General features: G+C 41.9%; 1 protein-coding gene across 1 annotated transcript in view; it reads left to right on the forward strand.

Annotated features, from left to right (window-relative positions):
* Nucleotides 1–27,125, forward strand: part of CRACD (capping protein inhibiting regulator of actin dynamics) — a 253,368-nt gene that overhangs the window by 186,012 nt on the left and 40,231 nt on the right. The window contains 1 exon segment of the mRNA XM_032400426.1: nucleotides 16,614–16,785. The gene's annotated coding sequence lies outside the window, so the exon portion shown is untranslated.

Raw genomic sequence — 27,125 nt, forward strand, 5'->3', positions numbered from 1 at the left:
ACTGATGGAGAATAGAATATTCTGCAACAGTCTGCCTTCTGACCTGAGTGCCTGTCTAGCTATATGTCTGGAGATCAGGCTCAGAATACAGAGACCTGTTTCTTTACTCTTGGCATCTGACCTTGTTCAGCTAGCTTAGCTTCTCCAATCTGATGTGGAAAGCAGGTAGTGACTTCACCATCACTCCCAGCTCCTTGAAATTGTTATATGAAAGGCACTTGAAAAGTATCAATAATGCGATTCAGCAGAAATGAATCTGGTGCATACAGATTTGATTTCCTGCATGAAATTTTATATTGCAGGAATTTTCTGTCGAAGGTAAAGCAGAGTGCTTTTTTAAAGTTATGCCCCACATGATGAGTTTTTAAGTTATGCCCCAAACCAAGCTCAGCAGGCACAGAATCTCAGGTTTAGTAAAGCTTTCTTCTTTAATTAAGAAGTGTGAGGTTTTGTTCAACTCTGAGATAGTTCCAGTACTTGAGAAGTAGAATGATCAAAGCCTAAGTAGAGATTTCGACAGTATGCACAGCAGCTCTGGCTTTGGCGATGTCAGGCAGCTGATGGCTTTGGCAGCTCAGCTCTCAGCTTGTTTTTGCATGCAGTGCTTTCTCATCTTCCTTCAGCCACAGTGACTGCCATATGCAGTGGCTTGCGTTGACAAATAGTTGTTGACTCTTGCGTCTAAATTTCTAACTTACTGGGAAGTGTGGCAGTTTTTCTTGATTAGCATTTCTGAAATATTTTTGACTTGACCTAGAGAAAGAACTATGTTTTATATCAGAACATATGTGTGTATAAAGTTATGTATATAAACACACATATATAAACTAGAGACAAGTTTCATGAACTAGAGCTCACTGTATTTTCTATTCCACCTTATTCTCGTTTCTACTTAGTTTTAAAGGACTCTTGGTCATGGCCCACTAAATTGATTGGAGGATCTGCTAAATAGGCTGTCGCCCATTATTTGAAAGACACTGGCCTGAGGATTCCCCTTAGTCCAAGCCTCATTGATCTTCACTTGCCCTCGAGAGAAGACTTTACATCCTCTTCAGCTCATCCCCAATGTATACACATACCACCTTCATGACTGCCAACACTACCACTAGGCCCTTTGGACCTTCAGGTAGAGAGAGCATCATTAGCTGCTACCAGGGGGTTTTCTCCTAGTAAGACTCCAGCTTTTTCTCATAGGAGCCAGAATCTTAAAAACTTTGTAAATTTTGAAAAGCAACTTACTCTCCTAAATTTTGAGTACTAGCAGGTGTCAGGAACTCAAAGGTTCCTGTGATATGCCAGGTCTAGTTCAGTGCTCTGTACACAGTATTTGTTCATCAGTTGTGGTCTGTGATCTGCACTGAACACAATGGAAACAGGGCTCTTGCAGAGATAGCACTGACTTGTGCTGGACACAATAGTACTGCTTCTCCATAGATGGGTGGAGTTTAATAGACAGGATATAAAGTTGTAGGGTTATTAGATGGAGTAAGAGTCCAGGGAGGGCATACATTCCTGAATATATAAGACACCAAGAAAACCAGACAGGCCTTCTGCTCCGTGATCTGAGGCCCACACATTGGTCACTTTTCTTAGAAAACTTACTGAGTCATACCTCAGGATGGCAATGGGGTGATGGAGGTTGGGAATTCAAATTCTAGGTTCCTTCTCCGTCAGCATTGTCATTCCTAGCAATAGGGACCGGATCCTGACACAAAGAGAAGGAATGATTTGGTCCTCTTTTACTAACTTGCAGAATATGTTATTGCCTCTCCCAAGCCCCAGATGTCCTTAATATTGCTAAATAAACATGGTGGCAACAAAACTAGTACCATTTAGAGACAAACAAGGAGTAGAAAAAACATAATAGATAATTTATGAAAAGAGTTACAAATTTTATGAGCTAGAATATATTCCAAACTTGCCTTGCTTTTTAAGGAAATAGTTCATAGAATTTTAGAATGTTGGTGGTGGGGGGGAGACCTTAGATAGTATATGGTTTAGTCACCTCATTTTATAGATGTGGGAGCTGAGGTCCCCAAAGCTAGTAAATGGCAAAGGTGACTAAATAAGCCCAGATCTTCAAGACTCTGAGGCTCGTTTCCCCATATTCACACAACCTCTTGAAGCGAAGAGCATTTGTCCTATGTCATAATTTTAGCCACTGTTGGACTTGGTGATGCTAAAATGTACAAACAGGCAGCAATATTTGCACAGAGGGGCTGCATTTAGGTAACAAAATTCAAGCCTCAATGTTTGTGGTTTAGGAGTGACCTTTGCAAGGTTTCCTGATGTTAGTTATGGAGCTCCTGTGACTCCTTGAAGTGACTCACTTCAGGACATTGAGTTGCATGGCAAACATTTGCATTTCTAAGACATCTGTCACCACAGAATAGAGATTACCTCACAAAAGTGATTCCCAACCATGAAAGGACAAAGGGCAGCTTTGGTTTTCTCCCCTACTCCCACATCACACAGACCCAGTGGTTACTAGTCAAAGACATCACATCCAAGAAACAGGTGAAAATTTAAATCATGGACCCTTGGAGTCTGAGAACTGGATTGCCATTTATTCCACCAGTGTCTGGTGCATGAATTAATGGAAAGGTTCTACAAAACTGGTAGTGGTTTGTTTTTGTTAGTTTGTTTGTTTGTTTTTTGTTTTTACTTCTCCCTAGAATAGGACCGTTCCAGAATGAATCTGTTACCTGTCCAAGCTGTTGTCCAAGAGTTAGTCTGGGAATGAGAAATCCAGGGGGAGGACAGTGATTCTCAAAGAACTGTGTTGTCCTTGCCTAGTGCTCTCCAATGAGAACAGAATAAGGAGCAAAAGAAATAAACTTAGTATCAATACAGATCAAGGAAGAACAGCCTGACCCGACTGCCTGACATAATCTGGAACACTGAGACAGACTAGAATTTTTTTAAAAATCTTTCAAAACAGTATTTTCTTTTCTGTTCTCAGAAATGATAACAAGGCAGCTCTACCCATAGGTAGGCACAGAGGATCAGGTGAGTTCTTATTCCTTTCTTAGACCATCTGAACACTCATGGTTTCATTCTGCTACCCCTGGGGTCTGTTTTTCATAGGTTGTCTACGTAAGCAACAAGCACTTTGCCTGATGGGTCTATGACACGTTAGTGTCACTTTGACCTTGGTCCACTTGCGGCTGGTACCATCAGGAATTTCGGCTAAGTTTTGTTTTGTTTTGTTTTGTTTTTAGATTTTATTTATTTGACAGAGAGAGACACAGCGAGAGAGGGAACACAAGCAGGGGGAGTGGGAGAGGGAGAAGCAGGCTTCCCGCTTGAGCAGAGAGCCGGATGTGGGGCTTGATCCCAGGACCCTGGGATCATGACCTGAGCCGAAGGCAGACGCTTAACCAACTGAGCCACCCAGGCGCCCCTCTGCTAAGTTTAAAGATTTTATTTATTTGAGAGAGAGTGAGAGAGAGCGCACATGAGAGGGGGGAGGGTCAGAAGGAGAAGCAGACTCCCCGCTGAGCGGAGAGCCCGGTGCGGGGCTCAATCCTGGGACTCCGAGATCATGACCTGAGCCAAAGGCAGCCGCTTAACTGACTGAGCCACCCAGGTGCCCCTGAATTTTGGCTAAGTTTAATAAGAACTGTTGCTCACATAGTGGAACTAGTGACTTGTATCCTTTATTTCTAAGAACTTTTACGTATTCAGGCATGGTTTGAGAATTTGACCCCAAACTCACCTTCTATCCAACAGGAACTAAGATTGTACCTGCCCCTAGGTTAAAAAAAAATTATTAGTGAATCAAATCATTCTATAATCTGTAACTAAATAATTATTTCACTAACCTTTATAGAGTCTCTGTATTATCAATAATTACTACAATTTTTGTCACGATTTCCAGCTGTCTAACCACTGAGCTCCTTCACAGTTAAACCAGTCATAACCACCCATGTTCCAAATGTCCTCTACTCAATAGTCCTCAACAAACATTACATTCTTCAGGCCTTATTTCTGGTTTATCAGTGCCACCCAGCTCTCAATTTAATGAAGCTATTGATGTAAAAACACACAGACTTTGAAATTTTTACTAGTACAAGAGTACCAAACCAAGATACTGCATCTTTTAAAAATCAGCTTGTTTTTCAAAGAAATCCCTGACACGTAATAATATCACAGAGGCTAAAGACTTGTAAGCATGGTGATGGGACCTGGTGAGCAGGAGGTAGCAGTTACTCTAGACATCGTGGTAAGACACTTCCATGCCAGAGAATGGGAAATAAATCCCACTGAAATTCGGGGACCTTTCACATTAGCAAAATTCCTAGAAGTCTAGTGGTCTGGAGCGTGTTGTGATATCCCTCCTAGGGTGAAAGATAAGTTGTTGCATCTGGCCCGTCCTACCACCAGAAAGAGGCACAACACCTAGTAGGTCTCTTTAGATTTTGGAGGCAGCATATTCCTCTTTTGCATGTGCCCATTTACTGAGTGACCAAAAATCTGCTCATTTTGAGTAATGCCAGAACAAGAGAAGGTTCTGTAACAGGTCCAGGCTGCCATGTAAACTGCTCTGCCATTTGGTCCAGCAGATCCGGTGGTGCTTGAGTGTCACTGACAGAGAGGGATACTGTTTGGAGCCTTTGGCAGGCTCTATAGGAATCACAGGAAACACTCAGGATTTGGGGACAAAACCCTGCTATCCTCTGCTGATAACTATGTATCAAGATTTTGCGAAATAGCTTTTGGCTTGCTAAGGCTAGGCAGCTTTTGGCTTAGTAGACACTGAACACTTCACCATGCACCACCAATTTACTATGTGACCTGAGCTGCCCATCATGAACTGGGTGTTGTCTAAGCCACCAAGCCATAAAGCTGGGTGTGCACAGTATTCCATTATCAAAAGGAAAGTAGTGTATGCAAGATCAGGTTCGAGCAGGCCCAGAAGGCACAAAGTTATATGAAGAAGTGGCCTAATTGCCCACGGTCCCCATTCCTGCTACACTACCTTCTCTCTCCCATCCCGTACCTACGGCCTCATGGGGCGATCCCTATGACTAGTTAACTGAGGAAGAGAAAACTTAGGCCTGGTTTATGGACAGTTTTGCATGATATTGAGGCACCACTCAAAAGCTGTCATGCTGAAGCCCCATTCTGGGACAGCCCCAAAGGACAGTGGTGAAGGGGAGTCCTCCCAGTGGACAGAACTTCAATCAGTACATCTGATTGTTTGTTTTGCTTATAAGGAAAAATGGCCAGAGGTACAAGTCTATAACAGTTCGTAGGTGGTAAGTAGCCAGTGGTTTAGATGGTCAGAGACTTGGAAGGGTTGTGATTGGAAAATTGGTGACAAAGAGGTCTCTGGAAGAGGTAGGTGGGTAGACCTCTCTGAATGGGCAAAGGATTGCAGGATATTCATGTCCCATGTAAATGCTAACTAAAGGATGACCTCAGGAGGATTTTAATAATCAAGTGCATAGGATGACACATTTTGTGGATACTTATCAGCCTCTTGCCCCATCTACTTGTCAGTGGGCCTGTGAATACAATAGTGGCAGAGAGGGAAGTTATGCATGAGCTCAGCAACACTGACTTCCACCAGCCAAGGCCAACAGAGACCTACACTGAGTCCCCAATATGGCACCATGCCCTGAGATGAATAGCTACCTACCTGGTACAGATCCATTACATTGGACCACTTCCATCATGGAAGGAGCAGCACTTTGTTGTTCCTAGAACAGACACTTAACTCTGGACACAGATTTGCCCTTTTTGCACATAGTGCTTCTGCCAAAACTGTCGTCTGTGGACTTATCTGCTGTAATGGTATTTGACACACATCACTTCTGATCAAGGGACTTGATAGGCCTATGCTCATGGAGTTCACTTGTCTCACCATGTTCCCATCATTCTGAAGCGGCTGGCTTGATAGGATGGATGGTGGGATGGCCTTTAGAAGACTCAGTTACAGTGCCAGCTAGGTGGCAGTACTAGGGCTGGGACTGTTTCTCTCACAGCCAGACTCCATGGGTCGGAATAAAGGGCTAGAAATAGAAATGGTCCACCCTAACTCCTAGTAACCCCCTAGGGAAATTTTCACTTGCCATCCCCTTGACTTTAGGTTCTGCTTGTCTAGAGTTCTTAGTTCCAGTGGGAGGAGGGCTTCCACAAGGGAACCCAACAGTGATTCCATTGAACTGGTAGTTGAGACTATCACCCAGCATCTGGGGCTGCTCATGCCTCTCCATGAACAGGTGAAGAAGGGGGTAATTGTACTGGCCAAAGTGATTGATCCTGACTACCCAGGGACAATTGGGCTGCTGCTATACCACAGAGGTAAGGAAGAGTATGTCTGGAATATAGGAGATCTTTTATGGGATCTCCTAGTACTCCTGGGTCCTATGGAGTAATAGAAAACTACAACAGCTCAGTTCAGGACGGCTAATGGCCCAGCTTTGTAGGAATGTAGGTTTGTGTCACCTTACCAGGCAAAGAACCATAGCCAGTTGATTTCCTTGCCAAGGATAAAAGGAATGTGGAATGGGTAGTGGCACAAGATGGCTACAAAGATTACATAGGAAGACCACATACGTGTATTCATGTAAATATACATATACATATAAAGAGAGCTATGACCACATGACCAGTTGTTAAAACAAGGACTCATAAGGGTATTTCTTCCTTATTTTGTTATGAATATGGTTGTATATATATTAACCAAATAATTTTGTTTTCTTCCCTCTTCTCTCCTTATCCTTTAATGTCAGATATATTAATAATAGCATTATGCCTCAGTATATAAGTTATAGGAGAAGTGTGAATATTACTCAAAGACTTTGCATCCTCTTCTGGGGAGTGGGTTAGTGTGTTTTCAAATGTATGTGGGATATTTGTATCACGTTAGTGGAAGTGTGACTTTGTTATATTGACTTTATTTGGAGATTAAGTATGATTAAAAAAGATGTATATAAGGGGCCAGGTTGACATAGGATGGAGTATGATGATAATTTTTTTTAAAGATTTTATTTGTTTGTGTAGAGAGTGCATGCGCGAGCAGAGCGAGGCAGGGGGAGAGGAAGAGAAAATCTCAAGCAGACTCAGAGCTCTGCGGGGTCCATCTCACGACCCTGAGATCACGACCTGAGCTGAAATCAAGAGTCAGACACTTAACCAGCTGAGCCACCCAGGTGCCCTGGAGCATGATAATCATTTTGATGTGTCAGCTTGGCTAGGCCATAGTCCTAGTTATTTAATCAAACACAAATACTGTTTAATTGCACTGTTGCTGTGAAGGTATTTTGTAGATGTAATGAAAGTCCATAATTCATTGACTTTATTTATTTATTTATTTTTAAGATTTTATTTATTTATTTGACAGAGAGAGACACAGCGCGAGAGGGAACACAAGCAGGGGGAGTGGGAGAGGGAGAAGAAGGCTTCCCTGATGAGCAGGGAGCCCAATGCGGGGCTCGATCCCAGGACTCTGGGATCATGACCTGAGCCGAAGGCAGACGCTTAACCGACTGAGCCACCCAGGCACCCCTCATTGACTTTAAATAGGGGAGATTATTCAAGATAATCTGAGTAGGCCTGAATCAATAAATTGAAAGGCCTTGGGGCACCTGGGTGGCTCAGTTGGTTAAGCATCTGACTCTCGATTTCGGCTCAGGTCATGATCTCAGGTCGTGAAATTGAGTCCCACATTGGGCTCTGTGCTGGGCGTGGAGCCTGCTTGGGATTCTCTTTCTCCCTCTCCATAGATAGAAAGATAGACAGAAAGGCCCCTTAAAAAGAGGACTGAAGCTTCCGTGAGAGCAGAAATTCCATCTGTGAATAGCAGCTTCAGTCCGTGCTCATGAATTCTTGCCTGCCCTTCCTGAGAACTTGCCCTTTGCATTTCAGACTTGCTTAGCCAGCCACCACCCGGTGTAAGCCAATTCCTTGCAGTAAATCCTTTAATATATCTTATACACACACATACACACATTTCTACCTCTATCTCCTACTGGTTCTGTTTCTCTGATTAAACCCTGATCAATACAGCCTCTGATGTCCCTAAAGCTTTTGTCCTACTGCACTAAATTTGCAGGGTAAGGGAGCAGGCAGCTCCCCCTGCCAATATTTCCCACTCAAAGTCAGCCTGATTTTTTATTCACAGCACTCTTTGAAACTCAAGTGGCACAATTTGGCAGTGAAAACAACCAGCACCCACACATTTTCTAGCATGTGGGAGAAATGTGGCCAGACACTGAGACTTAACATTAGCAATCATGTCTGCCTCTGTTACTATTTCTAAATATTATTTGGTGTTGCTTGTGAATTGTTGTAAGACATGTCAAAGGGGGTTCTGAGAGAAATCAATGGGAAAACAGAAAACCGAAAAATTGATGTGGTTTTGAAAAATAGTGGGCCCAAGAAACCTGCCAAGTCATTGTCATTTTAACTGATACATCTTTGCCTAGATCTAGGTTAAGTACACACATAATTCAGTAGGTTTTGCTTAGGTATTTACAGTCAGTGCTGCTATAATGTGACCTATACACTGCCCAAAATCAACATGCTGTGCAAAATCACAAAACGAAAACCAAGTCTAATGGGAAAAATGGGATATTAACACAACACACAAAAAATTATCAATGACATATTTTAAAAGAATAAGAACCTAATAAAAATAGTAGCAGTTTTCCACATATTAAATGGTAATGAAATACATAAGTACTACAGTAAATATGGCAAAGCCTTGAAAAAGCCCCGCAGTTCGCTTGTGGACTGGTGCGTTGGAAGGTCTGTGGCTTGTGAGCTCTTGTGAGGTAGGGGAGGCAGGTTATCCGAGATGGCCAGACAGCTGCAATACGACATGTGTAACACACGTGCAGTCTGGGGGAACTGGTAGGTATTTGAGGGGTGTGCATGTGTGCATTTTGCTACGTACCTCACTTCAGCTGGGTGCACTATTCTGCATTCACCTAGTGTTTCTCATGGATGAGATACCTTGGATCAGTCACACTGGAACACATTTGCATTGTCAAAACAAGTGTGATTACAGGACCCACTGTACTACATAAAGAGATCACCATCCTTTATCTATTTTCAAAAATCTCAAAAATTCTTTGGAAGTTTGGCACAGGTTTATTTATTAGCAAAACTTAAGGTGAATATAGATGTTTTCCAGGAATCCTGCATTTGATGATAAAGTGCTGTCACAGAACCCACTGGGGTCTAAATACACCTTTATACAATCTGAAAAATTCTGATTTCTGAAACACATGTGCCCCTGAGGGAATAGGGAACAGTAGATGCGTATGACTGAGTGCAGGCAGCATGGCGGGTGCTGTGGGTATAGAACGAACAAGGTGCAGTCCCTGTCCCCAGGGACCTTGCAGTCTGGGAGCTGTAGCGTGCTCGGTGGTATCGTAGGAGATGTCTGCGCACGCACAAATGGAGAACAGAGGAGGGAGTCATTCTTTCGGGCCAGAGTGTTTAAGGACAGCTGTCCAGGGAACATGACACCTGGAATGTGTTTAGGGGAACAGCTAGGAGTTCTCTGGGCAAAGGCAGGAAGATATTCCAGGCAGAAGTATACGAGTGAAGGTGTGAAAGCACAGAGTCACAGACGATCCAGAGTGACTGCTTTAGTATCACACAACTATAATGTGGTCTATTCGTTGGCTAAAGCTGCATAACAAAGTACTACAGAATGGGGGACTTAAACTACACAGTTTGTTGACTCATGATTCTGGAGGCTAGCAGTCTAAGATCAAGGTTTCGTTGTTGTTGGTTGAGGCTTCTTTCCTTGGCTTGTAAATGGCCATCTTGTCCTTGTGTCCTTACATGGTCCTCCCTTATGTGTGTCTGTCCCAGTCTCTTTTTATGAGGACACCAGTCATATTGGAATACGACCTACCTGATGACCTCATTTTACCTTAATTATCTCTTTAAAGACTCTGTCTCCAAATACAGTCCTATTCTGAGGTACTTGGGGGTTCGGACTTTAACATACGCGTTTTGAGTGGACACAGTTCAGCAGTTCAGTCCATAACCCATGGTGTGGCACAGAAGAAGTGTGAGCAAAGCACTTGGAAGCCAGAGGCGGGTGTGGTCAGTTATCGCCGGGCTTGGTGACTTGGGAAAACTTCAAGGACATAGGTCTTGAAGGATGAATAGAAGTTCATCAGGTTGAGAAGGAAGAAGATGATGTTTCTGTCTGAGGAAACAGCAAATCCAAACTTTAGGCCTGCCCCAGAGGTCTAGAACATATACCATAGCCCGTCCACGTGCATGTGCAGGACCCGGTAGTCCCTGATATGGGCTGGTCACCACACTCTCTGCTTGTGCCCCTGATTTGTGAATGCCAGTCACCACCACCCCTGGGCCTCTCATCGTTTGTTCCAGGGACCCCTGCCCTCTTCTAAAAGAGTATTATTGATCCTGTCTCTTCATTTTCTGAATCAACACAACAGCAAATATCTGCCACCCTCTGTGCTTCCCCAGAAAAAGAGACAACACTTCCTTCCTTCCTCATGTAACTTGACAGCCACCGTGATACCCCTTCCCTCCTCTCTGGAAGTAGGATCTCAGTCCTTAGTCTTTTTATGACATGGCACCGGAGAGTGCGGCCTACCTACACATTGCCAAACGTACTGGGATTACTGGATGTGGTAAAAATGTGATAGCCACCGAGTGGATTGTGGATCACTGTACTTCTAGGAATCTTTTTTTTTTTTTTTTCTAAGACAGGGAGAGACAGAGAATCTTAAGCAGTCTCCGTGCCCAGCGTGGGAGCCCAGTGCGGGGCTCGATCTCACAACCCTTAGATCATGACCTGAGCCAAAATCAAGAGTTGGATGCTTAGCTGACTGAGCTACCCAGATGCCCCTCCAGTAATCTTTTTTAACTGAACAGGTTCTTCTGAAAAGTACTCTGATGTTCCAGAGCTAAGAAAAATGTGGTGAAATTACCTTTAAATTAAATTACAGGATTCAGACAGTTGCGGTGTACTGTGTCCTAATATATGCTATTTACATGCATGCTTGAAATCAGAACTTGACGTAAACATTAGGTTTATTTAACCAAAATGTTTCAGTCAACTCACTCGAGTTTACTGAGCAGTGTACTCTGGATTGTAGGGGAGATGTATATACGAAATATATGGTACCTAAAGAAAATAAAAGATTTCTGAAAGAGGGGTGCCTGGCTGGCTTAGTCAGTACAGCATGCGACTCTGGATCTCAGGTTGTAAGTTTGAGCCCCGTGTTGGGTGTGGGAGTGACTTAAAAATAAAATTAAATTTAAAAAAGATTTTTGAAAGAAATAATGAAGACAGGTGATTCCCACGGTCTGTTCAGAGGGGGACTAGTCATGACAAATATCAGAAAGTCAACTCTGGGAAGCACCGCATTTTCTCTGCTCTTTTGGAAAGTGATGATGATGTCAGCATATTAAAGACTCTGAAAGGTCTCATAGTAAAGAAACATATTTAACTTTATTTACCTGGATTCTCAAATGTACTGGCCTTTGAATAAGAACCTGGCACCAACCATAGAGCACATTCTGAGAAACCCCAGACGAAGACATTTGTGATGCTTAAAATGAACTACCACAGGGAAATTCTGTTTCTCATTTGGAAGCGTACCATATAAATCCAGTGCAGATAAATTGTACACTTTTATTATTTTAGGTTTAGAAATGAAAATGTAAGAATTGCGTCCTTACGACAAATGGAAAATGAATCAGATTTGCTTGACTTAGTGATTTTTAATTTTTTAGAACCTTCTATATAAACTAGCAATTATGATGATGCAGCCATCAAATGGCATGTAATTATATCCATGACATAATGGATAATGTGCACCCTTTTAAATGAAAAAAAATTCCCTAAAGTAATTATTGGATGATGAAAATAAATTAATTCAGTACTTAAAGAATGAAAATTACTGTGATCCCTGAAGCAGTCTATATGCATATATAGATTCTTTCATGTGAAAAATTGCAACAGAAAATTGCTGAAATATTAAGAAAATGTAGCAGCCACTGCCTTTTCTACTATAAATTCAGTCTTACCACTTAAGATGGTAAATTTCCAGAGAGGCTGGTAAGCAGATGTTTCATGGCTAGTAAAAGTTGGATCAGGATTCGGGCCAAGTACCCTTTGTCTCTGGGGCCCACACACTTAACCCCTAACTAGAGCTGCAGCCAGTAAAAACAAATTTAGTAGGAATAACCTTTCTTCCTTCTCCCTCCCCTTTTCCCCCCACTGTCCCAACCACCCAGCGAAAATAGATTTGTGTTATAAAATTCTAAAACGCCAACTTAAATACGCTAATGTTGGAGATGACTTTGCTAAACTATACATACTTCTAATGCATGGCAGTTGTATCTTGGAATATTTCATATTACCATTGCAGAAGTGCTCTGTTTTACTACATTGTTAAAACTGCTTTGATCTTTTAGACCCCATCTGTACAAAAATATTCACAGTAAGGGTTGGTGTTACCTATGAAGGAAGATAGCTGCTAGTGATAACCATGCACTTAATCCAGTTGATTCTATGGAGACAAGGCAGCCCCCAAATCATAAACTGATCATAAAATAGTTTATTTAATGGATATTTGTAGACCCATGCTCAGGTTTTCATAATGGTTGTTGTGCCATAGAATTGCAAATGTTTCATAAAATTTATTAGCTACTTGCCTTTTTTTTTTTTTAAGATTTTATTTATTTATTTATTTGACAGAGAGATAGTGAGAGCAGGAACACAAGCAGGGGGAGTGGGAGAGGGAGAAGCAGGCTTCCCGCGGAGCAGGGAGCCCAATGCGGGGCTTGATCCCAGGACTCTGGGATCATGACCTGAGCCGAAGGCAACGCTTAACGACTGAGCCACCCAGGCGCCCCTAAATAAAATCTTAAAAAAAAAAAAATGTTCCAAGAGGCAATGTTCATAATAGCAAAAAACTGAAAACAATCCAAATATCCACCAGCAGGAAAAGACATAAATAAATTATAGTATATTCACTTTCTGATGGCTGAGAAATATCCCATTGTATTTATAAACAATGAATATAATTAGTAGTCTTTGAAGACCATCAGAGAACATCAGGCAAGTGTTAAAAGAGCTGACCTTATATAAAATGAGTTAATTAAAAATTTTAAATTAAAGAAATTCTCTAAGATGGTACAGGTATCATTACATTGTATAACTGGTCTTTGGCACTAATGAAATAAATGAATATTTTCTGTGTGACTGTCCAAAGCTCAAAATATGTAACTGACACCTGATTTCTAGATTTGGCAGCATTATTATAAATGGTCAAACACTAATTTGTACTACATTTCACTTATTTCTGAGGTGAAACTCTTCCTTTTTCCTTTTATATTGATTGCCTTTTTCCCACTGCAGAAGTATCTAATCCCTAATTCTCTAATCAGAAATATTCTAAAAGACCATAGCAAAATTCTAAGAGCATCAGTTATGGCATCATTATCCCTGGTCTGGACCACATATCTAGCTTTTAAGCTAAGTAGAGAATTTTAGATTATGTCAGAATTTATTGATGGGGAAAAAATCATCACTTGCTCTGAAGTCAAGGTGGGTTTGGTGGTGTTCAATTGAGCTAGAACCAAGAGAGTTAACTATAATTAAAGATAAATTATGGGGAGCCTGGGTAGCTCCGTCAGTTAAGCATCTGCCTTTGGCTCAGGTCATGATCCCAGGGTCCTGGGATTGAGCCCCACATCGGGCTCCCTGCTTGGTAGGGAGCCTGCTTCTCCCTCTCCCTCTGCTGCTCCCCCTGCTTATGGGCTCTCTCTCTCTCTGTCAAATAATAAAATCTTTTTTTTTTTAAAGTAACTACTGAAAACATACAAACATTCTGAAATCAAACCCTCCAATTTGTTTTGTTTTTACCATTTTTAAATATTATGATTTAAATTGTATTGAACACACTTCCTATCTTTTTTTTTATTTAAATTCAATTTGCCAGCATATAGTACATCATTAATTTCAGATGTAGTGTTCAATAATTCATCAGTTGCATATAATACCCAGTGCTCATCACATCACGTACCCTCCTTAATGCCTATCACCCAGCTGCCCCATACCCCCACCCACCGCCCTTTCCGCAACCCTCAGCTTGTTTCCCATAGTCAAGACTCTCTCATGGTTTGTCTTCATCTCTGATAACTTCCCATTCAGTTTTCCCTCCTTTCCCCTATGATCCTCTGCACTATTTCTTATATTCCACATATGAGTGAAACCATGTAATTGTCTTTCTCTGATTGACTTATTTCACTTAGCATAATACCCTCCAGTTCCAACCACGTTGATGTAAATGGTAGGTATTCATCCTTTCTAATGGCTGAGAAATATTCCATTGTATTTATAAACAACATCTTCTTTATCCATGCCTCTGTTGAAGGACATCTCAGTTCCTTCCACAGTTTGGCTAATGTGGCAGGATACAAAATCAATGCACAGAAATCAGTTGCATTTCCATACACTAACAATGTGACTGAAGAAAGAGAAATTAAGGAATCGATCCCATTTACAATTGCACCAAAAACCATAGGATACCAAGAATAAACCTAACCAAAGAGGTAAAGGATCTATACTCTAAAAACTACAGACCATTTATGAAAGAAATTGAGGAAGACACAAAAAGATGCAAAAACATTCCATGCTCATGGATTGGAAGAATAAGTATAGTTAAAATGTCTATGCTACCCAGAGCAATCTATATATGCAATGCAATCCCTATCAAAATACCATCAACATTTTTCACAGAGCTGGAATAATCCTAAAATTTGTATGGAACCAGAAAAGACCCCAAATAACCAGAGGAGTGTTGAAAAAGAAAACCAAATCACAATGCCTGACTTCAAGCTATATTACAAAGCTGTGATCATCAAGACTGCATGGTACTGTCTTTTAAATAATAAACATAGTGAAAAGAATTTAACCCTGGCTTAAGGACTGCATGCCTAGCACAAAGCCTTATTGATAGGAGGCATCTGATATACCAAGGGACCTTTCCTCTTAAGTGTGATAGAATACATTGTTGTTTCAGGGACCACTGAAGTTTGAAGGCCTCTTTGCACCTATAGTAAGGATCCCAGGCTGTTGTCTTTTTGTGATTGATCACTGTTCTATCTGCTTTCTTAGTATCTTACATCACAGTTCAGGGCAAAGTGTTTAAACTACTTCTTCCCACTTCAGACTCTGTCTCAGAAAGGCTAGAACTGAAATCACCAGAAGAAATGAGATGACTACCTTGCACATCTTTAACCTCATTTCTATACCCAGATTTCTCCGTAGACTATGGTCAGCAGAGGTCCGGGGGTTCTGATACTCAGATGGGGACTCATACCTGTGTGTTTTGTGCAGGTACTTTTCCATACACCTTGCGAGCTTTCATCTTTTCTTTTCCCTCAGAGCTCTTGACTCCAGCTTCAAAGATACATTTCCCATGACATAGACAAGTTAGTTCATCTCTCTATGCCTCAGGTTCCTCATCCGTAGTACGAGGATGCTAATAGTATCGACCTCATAGGGTCATTGTAAGGATTAATTGAGTTAATATTTGGACAGTTCTTAAAGCAGTGGTGCATAGTAAGGATTAAGAATTTAAAAGGGGGGGCGCCTGGGTGGCTCAGTCGGTTAAGCATCTGCCTTCAGTCATGATCCCCCCTGTTCATGGGAAGCCTGCTTCTCCTGCTCCTCCCCATTCATGCTCTGTCTCGCTATCTCTCTCTCTCAAATAAATAAAATCTTTTAAAAAATAAATAAATAAATAAAATTTAAAAAGATTGACCACTGGTAAATGGTTTCTTAAAGAAAAGGAAGGATCTGAAAAGATGCTTCTTCTGGTTCGGGGTGATATACACTTTCTTTCCTGAGGTAGGAGCGGAGTGATATGGATGAATTTGTGATTGAAGAAACAGAACTGAATGGTATTACCTAAAATATCTGTCGGAAATGCTGGCCCTGAGCCTGGGTCCTGACTGGTTGAAGTAATATATGGAAAAATGTTCATAGCAACTCCTTTGGGGCTCTTCATAGTAGATTTTAAAAGGAGACAGGAGAAATAAACCGGAAATATATAGCGATGGAGGGAATTGGGGGCAAAGCTTATGCCAAGAGTTAGCAGTTATCTTCTGTATGTAACAAAGGCTAAAACAGGGTGATTCTCAGTGGAGAATATATATATACACACAAGAAAGTTACATATGTAAAGGTATATAAATTTTTTTAAGCACCTGTCTGACTTACGTGTTTTCTCAGCTTCTGTGGAGAAGGGCACCGCCATCTGCTTTGTTAAAGAAAGCAGGTGCCACCTTTGTGTGGCATATGCAGGGGGGTGCTGTGCGGCCACCATGAAGCTCGGAACCCCTCCGTGTCGCCCCAGGTGCTTCTTGGGAGCCCGGTGGCAGGAGGCTTCCTGTGCCCTTGGCATGTCTCTCCCTGACTGTGCCCAGCCAGGGACTGGCCCTGATATTCCTGGCACAGGGCTTGGTCGCTCATTCACTCTGATGGCCGCCCTTTGCCCCAGCTCCCTTGGCCAGAGGCAGCTCAGTTGTAATTTGCTCTCAGGCTCAGAGGTGCAGCCCTGTCAGACTGCAGTGTGTGTTTATCTTGTAATCCACAGACAAGAAGAAAGGAGGTAAATTCCAGCCTTTTAAGAAGTTGTTTGGCAGAAGGAAAAAGAAAGACACTTTGTGGTCCCAGGAGGCGTCAGCCGGGAGTAAGAGTCACTCTCCCCGGAGTGTCAGCAATGGGAACTTCTCTTCAGATGAGGAGACCCTGGAAGACAATCTAAGGTAACAATTCATACTTGTCCCCCCGGCCCAGATCTTTGGCAGAGTCCCAAGTGGGGAATGGGATCCCAGAGGAGGCGAGCATGGAATCACAGCTGTGTTGCATCTCTGGGAAGGCGGAAGACTTGGGGTTCTTTGTGCGTTCTATGTGGAGAAGGCACCTTGGGGAGTTGGTAGTGAGCCTGGCCTCATTTTCCGGGAGAGCACAGGGATCTGTCCCTTCATTTGGCTGCCCTCACTGGTGGTAGAGGCAGCACCCCACTGGTTTGGTTCAGCAAGATCACCTGGATAGGAGACTGCATTCCCGTGTCCTGTTGCTTGGCAAAGAGAGAGTGGTCATAGATTAGATTGTACATCCACGTCGAGAACATAGACTGCTCAGGCACAGGGTGGTCACCCTTCATACCTCTGGCAATCTCCAGCGACTTCTGGAAACTGTCACGGAGCTTTCAACTTCTGCTCTTTGTTTTCTTTTTCTTTTCTTTAAAAATTTATTTATTTGAGAGAGCGTGAGCGTGCAAGCACGAGCAGGGGGAGGGGCAGAGGGAGAGGGAGAGACAGAATCGCAAGCAGGCTCCAGCTGAGTGTAGAACCCACTGGGGGCTCAATCCCACGACCCCGGGATCACCCCCTGAGCTGAAACCAAGAGCCGGATGCTTCACAAACCGAGCCACCCAGGCGCCCCTGCTCTGTTTTCAGTGTTTCTCCATCTCTCCCCCACCTTTTTCCTCACCCCTCCCCTTTCTCTTTCCCTCTCTCTCCCTCCTTCCCTCACTCTCCCTCCTTCCCTTCTTCAGCTTCTCCCTCTCCCCCTCTCTTTCCTTCTTAGAGCACAGGCACTAAATCTGGCCAAGACAGTGTCAAGAACTCAGAAAAGCAGGGTCAGGAGGTACTTTCTCACCTGAGTGCTGGGAACTGAAGTCGGAGTCAGAGGTGGTTAACTCTGCTACTGACAGCTTGGAAGTCAGCTCCTCTGAGAAGCCTTTTCCCACCACCTGATCTGATTTGTTTACCCTTGCTGGCATTCCCCGAGCATCACGCACCTGGCTCCAGCAAAGGACTTGTCACTTTCTATGGAAATTACTGAGTTGCCTGTGTGTCTCTCTCATTTGACTGCCAGTTCCATGAAGTCGGGGACCAGGTTTTATTCATCCTCGCATTAGGTGCTCAAAAAATGTTTCCTGTGTATTAGGGCAAGTTGCCCTAATACATGTGGAAGGAATGGATGATGTAGTCTGTGATATATTTACTGTAATTCAAAGACAGACAAGAACAAAAACATCCTCTGTGTTGTATGTCAGTAAGTAAATTCTAATACACACTACAGCTGAGCACAGCTTACAAAATTCTTAGGCAAGCAGGGCACATTCAACTTGGCCATGCTCGGAGACAGCATTTGTGGGTCCCAGCTAATACTGACTCTTTTCCTCGACAGGCCTGTGTTTGTTTTCCATTATCTTTAGTAAGAAAACTATCAAATTTAACTGAAGGAAATTATTTCACTGAAAGGAGAACACAGCTAGCGCTGAACTCACCCAGTTGTTGGAATGCCAGTACGGACTGATATATGCTTGAGTACTGTTCAGAATGAATGTTTTGATTTTACTTTAGTTTCTTCAGTTGTAAAACAGGAATGTGAACCTTTTTTTGCCTCACAGTGTCAGAGTGAGGTATAGGTGCTAAAGTGTGACCAGCTAGTAGTTTAAGGCAAAATGAGGTTGAGTCTAGAAAGTTCTCCTTTAGAAGGACTGTTCTGTGAAAACACAGCCTGTCCTTTTTATGCTTTTGCCAAGTCCCTGATTTCTTACTGAATGACTTGGGATTTTTAGAGGAGCCTGGATTCTGGGGGTTCTCCTCTCATTTAAGTTCTATTCCATCTACCCCCTTGGAGTTTTCCGTGGGTTTTAATTTGTACAAAGCCTTGGAATTCCATATTGGTTCAAATAGCTGCGTTGTTTTTTTTTTTTTAAGATTTTATTTATTTATTTGACAGAGAGAGAGACAGTGAGAGAGGGAACACAAGCAGAGGGAGTGGGAGAGGAAGAAGCAGACTCCCAGTTGAGCTGGGAGCCTGACGCGGGGCTCCATCCCAGGACCCCAGGATCATGACCTGAGCCGAAGGCAGACGCTTAACAACTGAGCCACGCAGGTGCCCCCAAACAGCTACATTTTTATAAAATACAGATAACGTCCCCTGTTCTTATTATTGGCTTTTGTTGATAAACCTATATTTATGAGACATACACTATATTTTAATTATTTAACAGTTGTTTTTATAATAAAGGAATCTGGAAGGTTACATTTTGGGTGAAGAGTTTTTTAAAATGTCTCTTTAAATATTTTTTAAATTAAAAAGACAAGAAAACAGGAGTCATTTAAAATATACATTCCCCTTTTCTTCTCAGAAATTGACAATTGCAAAATAACTCCACCTGCAAAGTAAATACTATATCCGTTGCTTACCTTGCTTACCGTATAGCTGAATTTCTGATTATTCGCCCTCTTTACAGATGGAGAAAATGTAAGTTGTTTCCAACACTTCTTTTTTTCACTGAAGTATGATTAACATGTTTCCAACAATTTTTATTTTCAGTTTACTGCTCAATTAATAATCATGTTACTTTAGATTGTGTAATGATTCACAAAATTTCTGTGCATTTTATTTGCTGTCTCCAAAATGGACAGCTCTCACTAAAACACAAACACTCAAAATTCTGCTAGCATGGTCTTGGGTGCAGGTTCCAAGGAGGCAAATTTCAGCCCAGGGTGAGGGAGAATTTCCTAAATACTGGAGCTGCTTCAAGCTGGGGAGGCTGGGTATGTGCCAGTGGGGGTTTGGACTGATGAAGGGGAAATTCTGCCCTGGGTGAGAATTTAAAGGAGTTGAACTTTAACATGCTGTCAAACTCCAAGAACCTGTAATTCTAGAAATGTCTCCATGGCCAAAAATAGCTCATTATTGATCTGCTCCTTCTGCTTGAAATTTCTCATTTCCTTTGGGCTTTTAAAGCATACTGTTCTTTCTCTAGGTTAGAAGCCTTTATTTCTCCTAGGCTGCTGCTTTTAAATTATACATGCCTGTGGGGAAAGCAAAATAGTAAAACATGGTCAGTTTTTAACAATTTAATGTGACTTCCTTTATTTATTAAATACAACTAAAATTGTGTTTCCCAAAATGTGTTAAGTTTAAAAAGAGGGAGAGGGTCAGCTTGGCAAATAGGTTTGGGAAATTCTTGGCCAAAACAAATAGGATCCTTTACATAGGACTTTTCAGACCTTTTACTATGCTAATGTGCCCTGGGAATCTCTGAGAAGGGGGATGTAGTATGAAACATTTCCAAGACTCCTTTAACCACAAACCTTTTTTTTCACAAAAAATATCCAATGGCGTATATTAAAGCTATCGCTTATTGAACTTAATGCAATGTGTTTTGCATAGGTGAACTCATAATGTTCACATGCTCTGAGATTCACATTATTATCCCTGTTTCTTTTTTTCAGAAATTGAGATTTAAAAAATTGAGATATAATGGACATACACCATTAGTTTCAGGTGTATAACCTAATGATTCAGTATTTGTATCTACTGTAAGATGATCACCACAATAAGTCTTATTACCATCTATCACCATACAAAGTTACAAAAAGAATTTTCTCTTGTGTTCACAACTTTTAAGATTTATCCTCTTAACATCTTTCAAATATATAATACAAATAATATATACAATACATAGAACAATATATACAGTACAATACAAATAATAGTATTATTAACCGTAGTCACCATGCTGTATATTACATCCCCATGACTTATTTTATAACTGGAAATTTTTGCCCCTTCACCCATTTCACCCACCCTTCAACCCCTCCCCTCTGGCAACCATCAGTCTGTTTCTGTATTTATTAGTTTTGTTTTGCATGTTCATTTCTTTTAAGTTTTAGATGCCACATATAAGTGAGATCATATGGTATTTGTCTTTCTCTTTCTGACTTAGCATAATACCTTCAAGGTCTGTCCATTATCACAAATGGCAAGATTTCATTCTTTTTTATGGCTGAATTGTATTCATGTGTGTGTGTGTGTGAGAGAGAGAGAGAGAGAAACATCTTTATTCATTCATCCATTGATGGACATTTAGGTTGTTTCTATATCTTGGCTAGTGTAAATAATGCTGCAGTGAACAAAGGGTGCATTATCTTTTCAAATTAGTGTTTTTGTTTTCTTCAGATAAATACCAGTAGTGGGGACACCTGGGGGGTTCAGTTGGTTAAGCATATGCCTTCAGCTCAGGTCATGATCCCAGGGTCGTGGGATCAAGTCCCGCATTAGGCTCTGTGCTCAGTGTGGAGTCTGCTTGAGATTCTCTCTCTTCCTCTGCCCCTTCCCCCATTCGCACTCTCTCTCAAAATAAATAAAGAAAATCTTAAAAAACAAAAAGAAGAAGAAGAAGAAGTAAAACTATTCACAGATGCCCTGATCTTATATATAGAAAATCCTAAGGAATCTACAAGAAACTTACTAGGCTAATAAACAAGGTTGAACAAGGTTGCAGAATACAAGATTGGAGGTTTTTTGTGTTTCAGTTGTATTTCAGTACACTAGAAATGAACAATCTGAAAATGAACGTAGGAAAACAAGTCCATTTACAGTAGCATCAAAAGGAATAAAATACTTAGTAGTAAATTTAATAAAAGAAACACAAGGGGTGCCTGGCTGGCTCAGTCAGAAGAGCATGCAATTCTTGATTTCAGGGTTGTTAGTTTGAGCCCCATGTTGGGTGTAGAGATTACTAAAAAGAAAATAAATAAACTTAAAAAAAATAAAAGTAAAAAAATAAAAGAAACACAAGATCTGTGCACTGAAAACGACAAAATACCATTGAAAGAATTTAAAAAGATCTAAATAGATGGAAAGACATCCCCATTCATGGATTGGAAAACAATATTGTTCAGATGGCAGTTCCCTCAAATTGATCTACAGATTCAGTGCAATTTTTATCAAAGTCACAACTGACGTTTTTACAAAAATTGGCTAGCAGGTTCTAAAATTCATATGGAAATGCAAGGTACCCCAAATAACCAAAACTATCTTGGAGGTCTCACACTTCTCAAGTTTAAAACTTACTACAAAGCTACAGTAGCCTATATCATGTGGGACTGGCATAAGGGTATATAGATCAATGGAATTTAAATGAGAGTACAAATGTAAACACTCACATTTGTGGTCAACTGATTGTTACCACATGTGCCAAGCGATTCAATGGGTAAAGAAGAGTCTTTTTCAACAAATGGTGCTGGGACAGTTGAATAGCCACCTGCCACAGAATGAAGTTGGACTCCTTTCTTACACCATTCACAAAAGTGAATTCAAAATCGATTACAGACCTAAATGTAAAAGCTAAAACTAAAATTCTTAAACAAAAACAAAGGAGTCAATCTTCATGATTAAGGTAGTGATTTCTTAGGTACCAAAAGCACAGGCGACAAAAGAAAAAATTGGTAAATTGGACTTCATCAAAACTAACTTTTGTGCTGCAAACAATACCATCAAGAAAATGAAAAGACAGGCACCTGGGCTCAGTTGGTTAAGCGTCTGCCTTTGGCTCAGGTCATGGTCCCCGGGTCCTGAGACTGAGTCCCACATTGGGCTCCCTGCTCAGCGGGAAGCCTGCTTCTCCCCTTCCCTCTGCCTGCCACTTTCCCCTGCTTGTGCTCTGTCTCTGTCAAATAAATAAATAAAATCTTAAAAAAAAAAAATGAAAAGACAATCCACAGAATGGAAGAAAACATCTGCAAATCATACATCTGATAAGAGACATATTCAGAATAGGTAAAGAACTATTATAACTCAGTAATAAGATGACCAAAACAATTTTAAATAGATAAACCATTTGAATACACATGTCTCCAAAGAAGATATTAAAAGATCCATTAACATATGAAAAAATACTTGTTCAACATCATTAGTTATCCAGGAAATGCAAATCAAAACCACAATGAGATATCACTTGATGGCCATTAGGAAGGCTATAATTAATAATTAAAAAAAAAAGACAGGCAGTAACATGTGTTGGTGAGAATGTAGAGAAATTGGAACCCTTATACATTGTTGATGGTAATGTAAAATGGTACAGCCATTGTTTGACAGTTCCTCAAAATGTTAAACATGGAGTAACCATATGACCCAGCAATTCCAATCCTAGATATATACCCAAGAGAAATGAAAACACATGTCCCCACAAAAACTTGTACACAAATGTTCATAGCAGCATTATTCATGATAGCCAAAGAGTTGAAACAATCCAAAAGTCCATCAAAAGATGAATGGAGGGGCGCCTGGGTGGCTCGGTCAGTTAGGCGTCTGCCTTCGGCTCAGGTCGTGATCCTGGGGTCCTGGGATCGAGCCCCACGTCTGGCTCCCCGCTCAGCGGAGAGCCTGCTTCTCCCTCTCCCTCTGCCTGCCTCTCTGCCTACTTACGCTCTCTATCTATCTGTCAAATAAATCTTAAAAAGAAAAAAAAAAAAAAAAGATGAATGGATAGGGGTGCCTGGCTGGCTCAGGCAGCAGAGCATGTGACTTTTGCTCTTGGGGTCTTGAGTTCCAGTCCCAGGTTGGTATGCATGCCGACTTAAAAAAAAAGATGAATGGATAAATACAATGGGTTGTATAGCTATACAATGGAATATTATTTGGGAATAAAAAAGAATGAAATACTGATACATGGCATGATATGGATAAACTTTGAAAACATTATGCTAAGTGAAAGAAGGAAGTTAGAAAATACCACCTAATGTATGATTCCATTTATATGAATGACTCAAACAGGCAAGTTCATGGAGACAGAAAGATTAGTGGTTGCCAGGCATGGGGTGGGTTGGGGGGGTGACTGTTAATGGGTATGGAGTTTCTTTGGGGGATGATTAAAAACTAAACTTAGGTGGTGGTGCTGATAGTTGCCCAATTCCTTGAATATACTGAAAATCATTGAAATGTACCCTTTGAAAGGATGGATTTTATGACATGTGAATTATATCTCAATAAAGATTTTGTTTTAAAGTAATGAATGTGGCATTGATGAGGTCGTATCTGGCTGAGGGGATAAGTTCATATTGGCAGGGGAGATTCAGGGCTTATTCTCCTCTCCTAAATTCCCAAAATAGGAGGTAGAAATGTGGGGGAGAACAGAAAAGGTTAATTTTGAAGTTAGGACATCACTGCAGACTAGAGCAGGCTGGTTGGAAGGAGAGGCAGCAGCGCCCATTTGCTTGAGGGTGTTGAGTGCCCGGGACCGAGCGACGCATTTGGCTTGAAGGGACAGAGGACCTGGGGAGGAGCTGCGGGTCATGTTTGAGACTGCCTATTGGAAATGGTTGCCTGTGCCTTTTAGGACATGTAGAGTTGTTCCTTTGGCCACACACGTGTGGATCTACAAGAAAGGTGATAGTATAGACATCAAGGGAATGGGCTCCATCAAAAAGGACTGCCCCACACATGTCACCGTGACAAGACTGTTAGTGTCTGCAACGTTACCCAGAATGCTGTAGGTCCTGTTGGACAAGATGCTTGCCCAGAGAATTCATGTTATGTATTGAGCATATTAAGCCCTCTAATAGCCAAGATAGCTTCCTGAAACGTGTGAAGCAAAGTGATCAGAAAAAGAAGGAAGCAAAAGAGAAAGGTCCTTGGGTTCAAGTGCCAGCCTGCTCCACCCAGAAAAGCACACTTTTTTAGAACCAGTGGAAAGGGGCCTGAGCTGCTAGAATCCATTCCTTTGAATTCATGGCAGGATAGATGCTTTAAAAAAAAAAAAAAAAAAAGACATCTGGACTGTAAAAAGAAGAAAAAATTGCCTGTGATTGACCCCATGCAGCCCCTCTGCACACACATACACACAAAAGGAAATATAAATCCTACTTTATACTTATATCCTTATTTAGTAGTCACACACACACACACACACACACACACACACACATACACACACCAAAGTTAAAAGTCTAAGGTAGTTTTTAGTCCTGATCCAATCCTTTCACTTTATAGATGGGGACACTGAGACTTGAAGAGATCACAGTGCGGTGCTGTTAGTGTTAGAGGTGTGACTAGAATCCAAGTCAGCTGATTTTGCACGTGGCCGGCCTTTTTTCTGGAACAACCCCATGCCCCATCTCCACTCGCTTCACCCAACTCATTACTCTTTATCCTTCATTTTTCTTCACAAATGTGCCTTCCTCGGGGAATAAGCTTACTCTGCCCCCCTCAGCCTAGATCAGGCCTCCCTGCCATTGTTCTCACAGTTTACCTTTCCATAAGGGTAGGCCTGCATGGGTATTCATTGTATTTCCAACCTCTAGAACTGTGCCTAGCACACAGCAGGCGTTCAGATCATTCATATACTGAATGTACAAATACTGCTCTTTTTTGCCATGCTGACTCTCCCCACTGTATGTTCAGTGTTCATGTAGGTCATCCTTCAGTTTCCCACCACGGTAAAGAGGCTCACTGTCCCCCTGAGCCACTGACATGGTGTAGTAAGACAACATGCCATCGGTGGGATTGCCGTGGAGCTTGGGCTCCCTGGTACCCGTGTGGTACCTTAGATCCCTCGGCCTTGCTGCTTTTCAGAAGGTGAAGTCAGAAAAGACTTAGTGACTTGAGCAGTTATGCTCTACCCTTAGGAACCTGGGATGTGCTGATTGAACAGGGACTAGAAAAGAGGCACAAGACCGTTCAATGCATGAAATTTAGGCACTAAGCCAGAGAACGAATGGGGCTGGGCCGAGTAAGTATAGAGCGGATGGAGGTTGATGGATCTGCAGTTCTTGGTGACACAGCGTGTGGGAGAGCAACAGAGCGGGAGTCAGGGTCTCTTGTGCACGCGGTTTCTTTCACTCCTGAGCTGTGTGATCTTGACCAAGCCAGCCCCTTCATCTGTGAAGTGGACATGCTCTCTCCCCGGCTTATTATGAGGACCAAAAAACCCACATGTGATATTCCCACTCTCTGCTATAAAATAGCACTTTACAAATGCAGGGTAGTATTACTACTGAGATAAAGAGGGTGTTGGTGCTAGTTTTCTATTTCCAGAGCATAGACCAAGACTAAATTGATTCAGAAATGGTGACTAGAGAGGTTTCTGAAAAGGTCTTTCTTCAGGAGGAGCAACTGAGTTGTGGAAACAGACCGCATGCAAACCTTACAGAACTTTACGGGCAGGTTAGACGATTGCTCGTCCTATGCGATGGAGACACAGGATTGAGCTCAGAGGCCGGAGTAAATGACCCTTTGACTTCCAGTTCTAAGAGGGTGTGTTTTAAGATTCCAAGATTCCCTCCTCTTCCTATCCTGTTTCTGTTGTAATTACGAGGTGATTGGTACTCCATTGCCTGTGGGGCACCATGTGTTTTCACAGGATACCAAAGTCTGGCACGCGCCTTCAAGATGCCACACAAAATAGAATCTGACTCCAGTCTCTTCCAGCAACTCTAGTTTGTCTGATGAGGATCCTTAATTGCTCTTTAGCATTTCATTTGAATGAGACTCACGGATCTGTTTAGAAGAAAACTGCTGATCAATTGCAATTGCCCCTGTTGTCATGGCAACAAGCTGCAATGGGACTGTAATTATATTTCCTTATTCCTGAAGTGAATCCCTAATCATTGCTATGGTAATTACCCAATATCTGTGGTCCCAAATTACATGATGCTTGTCCAAAGAAGACAAAGGATAAGGAGTAGGGGGACTGGCCTGAGACGTGTGAATGGTGCAGCTGCAGAAAGCTTCTCCTTTGATGGGTGTGGAGAATTTCCGTGTAGGCTCACGCCCCGAGGTTAAATGTTGGCAGTGATCTTAGAATGTGCCTCGTGTGTCGAGTCATGGCTAGAAGGCTGCATCATCCTGTAGGATGATTTCAGCTGTAACAAAAAACACAACTAGTATCTTCAACAGTAAAGACATAGCTTATCTGCCGTACCTGAGAGTCTGGAGGCCTGGGGCTTGGGCATCCCAGTAGCCTGGGGAACAGCATCCCCGGCTCTCAGGCTGCAGCGCATGCCACCGAGAAAGAACGTCAGCCCTCTTGCGAGAGAAGCAGAGTCAAAACACCAGAGTGCTCTTCAGAGGCGTTGTCCATCCGGGTGGGCTAAGTTGGAAAGGAGAATCAAGACACAGCATCAGAAGCATGGTGCGGTGGCTGTTTTTGGTAATTAGCTGTCAACATCCAGTTTCCTTTCCCAATAGTTTTTTTTCCCCCAGTTTTAGTTTCCATGTCATCAAGTTTGCCTCTCTGTGTGTGCCTCTCATAAGACATCGTGCCTGCTTCCTAGGACAGAAGCCAAAGGGCCCG

The sequence above is a fragment of the Phoca vitulina genome, unplaced genomic scaffold (genome assembly GCF_004348235.1).
Source record: "Phoca vitulina isolate PV1807 unplaced genomic scaffold, GSC_HSeal_1.0 scaffold3, whole genome shotgun sequence".
NCBI classification, from domain to species: Eukaryota; Metazoa; Chordata; class Mammalia; order Carnivora; family Phocidae; genus Phoca; species Phoca vitulina.